Source organism: Beta vulgaris, chromosome 7, assembly GCF_026745355.1.
Source record: "Beta vulgaris subsp. vulgaris cultivar EL10 chromosome 7, EL10.2, whole genome shotgun sequence".
Classification (NCBI taxonomy): Eukaryota; Viridiplantae; Streptophyta; class Magnoliopsida; order Caryophyllales; family Amaranthaceae; genus Beta; species Beta vulgaris.
Genome location: NC_079208.1, coordinates 14,851,010 through 14,857,372, shown reverse-complemented (window position 1 = coordinate 14,857,372; position 6,363 = coordinate 14,851,010).

Below are 6,363 nucleotides of genomic sequence, written 5' to 3'. Positions count from 1 at the left end.
TGTTGACACTCTCATCCTCAGCCCAAGTAGTACTCTCCAACCCGGTTGTTGAACTCATTCTCGTTGACTCTGACCCCTCAACATGTGTAGAAGCCCCCATAAGCTCCACCTCACACTCAAGACCATCATTTTTCAACCCAGAATGCAGCTTCAACTCGGAATCATCTCTAGCCAGTGCCGTACCCTGCAAATCATACAAGTTACCCACACCTGACTTCACGCCACGAAGTAACTCACAAGAACCCTTCATCACACGCAAAACTCCATCCCCTCCTTGGAATCGAAAACCCTTACGGTCTAACATCCCAAGAGATATAAGATTTCTCTTAAGTTGTGGAACATGCCTCACGCCTCTAAGATCCTTAACTCTCCCATCATGCATTCTAAAACTCACAGAGCCTACTCCAACCACCTCACACACCGTATTGTCACCCAAAGTAACACTACTCTTTCATAAGCTGTAGGTCGAAAACATCTCCTTGTCAGAACACATATGTGAAGAACATCCACTATCTAGAACCCACTTATCTTCTAAGCGTTTCTCCTCATGGACAATTAGAGCTAAATCCTCCTCAGAATCGTAGTCAACCTTATTATTTGTTTTGCAAAAGAAGCCGAACCATCCTTCTTAGGACATTTACTCTTCCAATGACCCGGTTCTTTACAATAATGGCAAAGATCACTACTTTTAGGGCCCTTCGACCTAGGTTTTCTCCTATTCCTACTCGAATCTCCCTTATTTTTCTCAGCTTTGCTACCAAACCTACAGAATAATCACGATCCTCTACCATATCACCAGTTGCTTTATGACGCAATTCCCTAGTATAAAGTGCCGACTTTACCTCCTCTAGGGACACAGTGTCTTTTCCAACCACATAAGACTCTACAAAATGTTCATAGCTACTTGACAATGAAACCAACAATAACAACGCAGCATCCTCATCCTCAATCTTAACATCTAAATTACGCAAGTCCAGTAAAATAGAATTCAAACGATCGAGATGATCTTTTAGGGACATACCTTCTCTCATGCGTAGGCCAAACAACCTTTGCTTTAATAGCAATTTGTTTGTGAGCGACTTTGTCATGTACAAACTCTCCAGTTTCAACCACAGACCTGCAGCCGTGATTTCATCTGCAACCTCAGTGATGACATCGTCCGCCAAGCATAGCAAGATAGTGGAGTGGGCTCTTTCCTCCATAGATTCCAACTCGGCCTCAGTTAGACCAGTCAGATTTCCCTCTTTTGATGTCGTTGTGAAACCCTTAATCAATGGTTTCCAGATACCTAATTGTTTCAATAAAGCTCTCATCTTTATCTGCCATAGTCCAAAACTATTCCTTCCCGTAAACTTGTCGATCTTTAAGGTTGTTGTTGCCATGTCCCAAAAGCGATTAACCCCGTGTTAACCTGTAGCTCTTTGATTACCACTGTTATGCGGAAGCGTTTAATTAAACCAACAATAATCCACAACAACCAAGACACACACAAGAAAAACAAGAAAGCGAATAAATGAACACACAAGATTTAACGAGGTTCACTATCAACGTGATAGCTACGTCCTCAAGGCAGGGAAAAAGATCGTTTCACTATGAACGAGACGATTACAAATACAATAGGCAAGATTCAATTGAATGGATTTCCAATTGAATCTCACAAGACTCTCTTCTAATCTTCTCTATTGTTTTCTCTAATCTCTCTCTCTAACTTTTGTGGTTCAAAGCCCTAAATATGACAAAACATATTTATATGAAGTCTAAGATACAAGCCCTAAGTCGTAAGATAAAAAAACACTCGAAAATTTCGCATCCCTCGATAGGTGCGGGAGCACCATCATCTGGTGCGGGCGCACCAGCCTGATGTGCGGGCGCACATGCCTCGAGTGGGAGCACCAAAGTGTTCTGCCTCACTCTTGAAATCTGTCTTAGTGACGTGCGGGAGCACCACATCTTGGTGCGGGCGCATCTGACACGGTGCGGGCGCACCTTCATTTGGTGCGGGCGCACCACTCGTGCCGAGCCATTCTTCTCTCGCGCAAGTCACACTTCACAAAGTAGGTGTTAATGATGTTTTGCCTAGAAGTTACTGATTAATATAAGTAGGTGTTACTCATTCATATTTTTGGGGTTACTAATTTATATAAGAACACATCACTAATTCATATTTTGGGTGTTATATAAGTAGTCGCACTACAAAAAAAAGCTCATATAGCAACGGATTTTTGGCGACGGATATATATCCGTTTATAATTTAGAGACGGAATACTGATAATCCGTCTCTAAATTTATTTAGAGACGGATTTTAGAAATCCGTCTCTAATTTAGAGACGGATTGTTAAATCCGTCTCTAACTTTAGGGACGGATTTTAAATATCCGTCCCTAAATTAGAGACGGATTTAAAAATCCGTCTCTAAATTAGAGACGGATTTTAAAAATCCGTCCCTAAATTAGAGACGGATTTCTAAAATCCGTCTCTAACTTAGAGACGGATTCTAAAAATCCGTCTCTAAATTTAATTATGAATAATTTATTGCGCTTCTTTAATTTAGGGACGGATTTTAAAAATCCGTCTCTAAGTTAGAGACGGGTTTTACAAATCCGTCTCTAATTTAGGGACGGATTTTTAAAATCCGTCTCTACATTTAGATATCGTTATTTTATTGCACATCTTTAATTTAGGGACGGATTTTGAAAATTCGTCTCTACATTAGGGACAGATTTAAAATTCGTCTCTAAATTAGGGACGGATTTTTGAATCTGTCTCTAAATTAGGGACGGATTTTTGAATCCGTCTCTAAATTAGGGACGGATTTTTGAATCCGTCTCTAAATTAGGGACGGATTTTTGAATCCGTCTCTAATATTTCTTCTACATATTACCAATATTACGTAGAGAAGTATACAAGTCGTATTTGGTGTAGTTGGTTAGAGCTTCTTCTCGTTTCTTTGAGGTCACAAGTTCGATTCCTACGAACAGCGATTCTTGCGACTGTGCTTTCCCTTGTAGAGCTGAACCGGTTTACTTAAGAGATATTCCAAAATGATAATGAGATCAACTTGAACTAGGTAGGTAATTAGGTGATTAAATATAACCATGATAATATTAGGAACTATCGTATTATTAATTTCGTTAATATATTTTTCATATTTTCAGCGAATTTAGAGACGGATTTTCAAAATCCGTCTCTAACTCGAATTAGCGACAAGGGTTTTAGAGAGGGACAATATCCGTCTCTAAGTCCGTCTCTAAGCCCATATAGCGACGGATTTGACCTATTTAGGGACGGATTTTGTCCGTCTCTAAATGGACTTTTTTTTGTAGTGTCGTTACTCATTCATATTTTATGGATTACTCATTAATGAAATTATGGATTTACTCAATTATTTTTGCGCATTAGTACTTAATATTTTTTTGGGGTTAGTGGGTAATATATGTACTTGTTACTCATTCATATTTTATGGGTTACTAATTAATATAAGTAGGTATAATTTATTACTGAAAGAAAGTGTTACTGAAAGATAATCAGGATTTACCTTGTAGTTCGTTGTTTTCTAGAATGTATTCCTGATTTCCTCTCCAGTGTTTGAGTTTAATATGATCGAGTAGATTCATTGATTCATCTATATCCATGGATTCTTGCGATTCTTCTATATTTCATTAATGGTTTAGTTCGTCATTTTTCGACTTTCAGTTTTCTAAGGATTTGTTTCTAACCTAGAAAATGACGGCGGGTTCTTAATAAAGGAGAGCAGTAGCATTACATGCATTCTTAAATTGCATTTAATTTCTTTTTAAAAATTAAATATGTGCCTCTATAGCGCGTGTCTTACACGCGCACAGCCAAACCCGAAAATTTCGCGTGTGGCCGATTGTATAGAAGACGCGTTGTATTATTATTAATACCGCGTGATTAACATCAAGAAGGGTTTATTCATGACTTACAAGTCATAGTATTATTTTTAGCGCTTGATTAACATCAAGAAGGGTTTATTCTTCAAAGTCCACTTGTTGGCAATTATTGTTACCCCTTGATATATATCCGTGATGAGATGACTAGCTTGGGGGTGTGCACATTTAGGATAAAAATAAAAAGAAGATAAGAAGACGAATTACTTTCAAGATTATTTTTAATCCAATTTGGAAAGAGTTTGTTCTTAATAAAGCTTATTCTTGAATTATTAGTTAAAGTGTTTGGAAATAATTTATTCTTGAATTATTAGTGATGGAGCTTTAAAAAATATACGCTAGTGGAAAAAACCTTATCTGTCACTTAGTAAGAGATTCGTTTTTTCAAAACCCCATCCAAAAATCATTCCTTTTCGGATATTATAAGGCTCCAAACCCTCATGCTCTCCATTCCTCCAATACAACCCCCAACCCTACATTCCTCTCCTCTCCCATCACTTCAGAGCCCCCTCTCCTCTACTCCCTCTCTCTCCACAGCCACCACGAAACCCTACCAACTCGAAACCAAGCAACATCGCAATTCAAAAACCCTAATTTTACCTCAAACATTCAGTCTAAACCAAACAAATTCCTTCAATTACAAAAATTAACAAAATTTCCAACAAATCAAAGTACAAAATTGAACCAAAAAATCAAAAATAAAAAACAAACCTTAAGTTCAAAGAGATAAGCGAACAAGGATTGTGAATTATGGTCCGTACCGGAAACTTTCGAGGTAACTGAAGAAGTAGGAGAAATCACAAAGTCGCCATTGAAGGAGAATCGAGAAATATAGAGAGAGAAAAGGGTGAAAACTGAGAAATGAGTGTAAACCCTAGAATTCGAGAAGAAGTAGAAAAAAGAGGGGAGAGAAAGTGTAAAATTTGGTGTTTATCTTCTTTTTTTGTGTAATGGTGTACGACAGTGAGGGTGGTTGAGGACGCGAAATCAATGGTGGAAGAAGAAGATAATTTTTTGCATAGCCAAAAATGGCGGGATTCGAGAGTTGAAGAAGAGATATAGATTGAAAATGGCAGGTTCTCCCTTGGTTTTGTTTGTACAATGGGTAGGGTTTGTACATACTTGGTTTCATTATTTCATTTAGTCTTTTTTCATTCTTTAATTAGATTTTGTTTTTAAGAATCCCGCCCGATTTCACCTCTCTCCGGTTCAGTGAGCCCAGTTTGACATTAGCCAACTCGTTGCTCCTCACTTAACACATATCTAGGGCTATTTAACAATAACTAACCACCACCCACGAACATAGGGCTGTTAAAGAAGATCTAGATACAGGTTTCAAATTTTTTACTTCAAAGATTGGTTTTCTAGTTCCCATTTTCGTAATTACGTAATTTTTTGGTTCCCTTCCACGAACATGAGTGTGTAAATTTTTTTATTTTTTTATTCCCACTTATTTTGTAATTTATGTTGTTTATTTCATAATTTTATCTGTAAATTATATTGTTAATGTTGTAAGTGTAATTAATTTTGTAATTTTGTAATTGTCGTATATTTTTTTAATTTCATATTGTTGTAATTTTTCGTTGTTATGGTTGATGTAAGTTATTTGTACTTTGCATTTTTTTTAATGCGTGCATAAAGAGAAGACTTTGGACTGATTGCTGCATTAGGCAGCAATATAACTTTTTTTTATTTAAATTGACCCCAGACTGATCCGATCAATAGTGAAAATCGAATCAATATATTTTTCTTATTATGGTTATTAGCGCTTAATTAACATCAAGAAGGATTTATTCATGACTTACAATTCATAGTATTATTATTAGTGTTTGATTAATATCAAGAAAAGTTTATTTTTCAAAGTCCACTAGTTGACATTTATTATTACTCCTTAATATAGATCTGTGATGGGATGACTAGCTTGGGGGTGTGCATATTTAGGATAAAAAACGAAAGATAAGAAGACGAATTGTTTTCAAGATTATTTTTAATCCAAAGTATTTGGAAATAGTTTGTTATGAAAGGTTATTCTTGAATTATTAGTTAAAGTGTTTGGAAAGAGTTTATTCTTGAATTGTTAGTGATGGAGCTTTCAAAAATATAATGTTACGAACTAGCAAATGTATTACTTGTACAGTACATTTCGTATTCATTCTTATACTGATGCGTATTTCCTTTTTCCTATTTTGCTTTGGCATGTTTACCTTTTGGTACGCAGTTTTGCAGGTGATATGTGGATGTGCATGGGAGCATATTAGGAAGGGAATTTTCACGTAAATTAGGGTATTCAATTTGTTTTAAGTTTGAGACAATATTTACTTTTAATAATAAAGAGTTGTTATTATTCTAGTTAAATTCTTCCACTGCACTCTATTTATTTAGTTAGTTAGTAGTTGGTTGTCGAAAGCCTATTAGTCATGTCTCATGTGGCGGTAATACTTCTAAATTACTCAAAT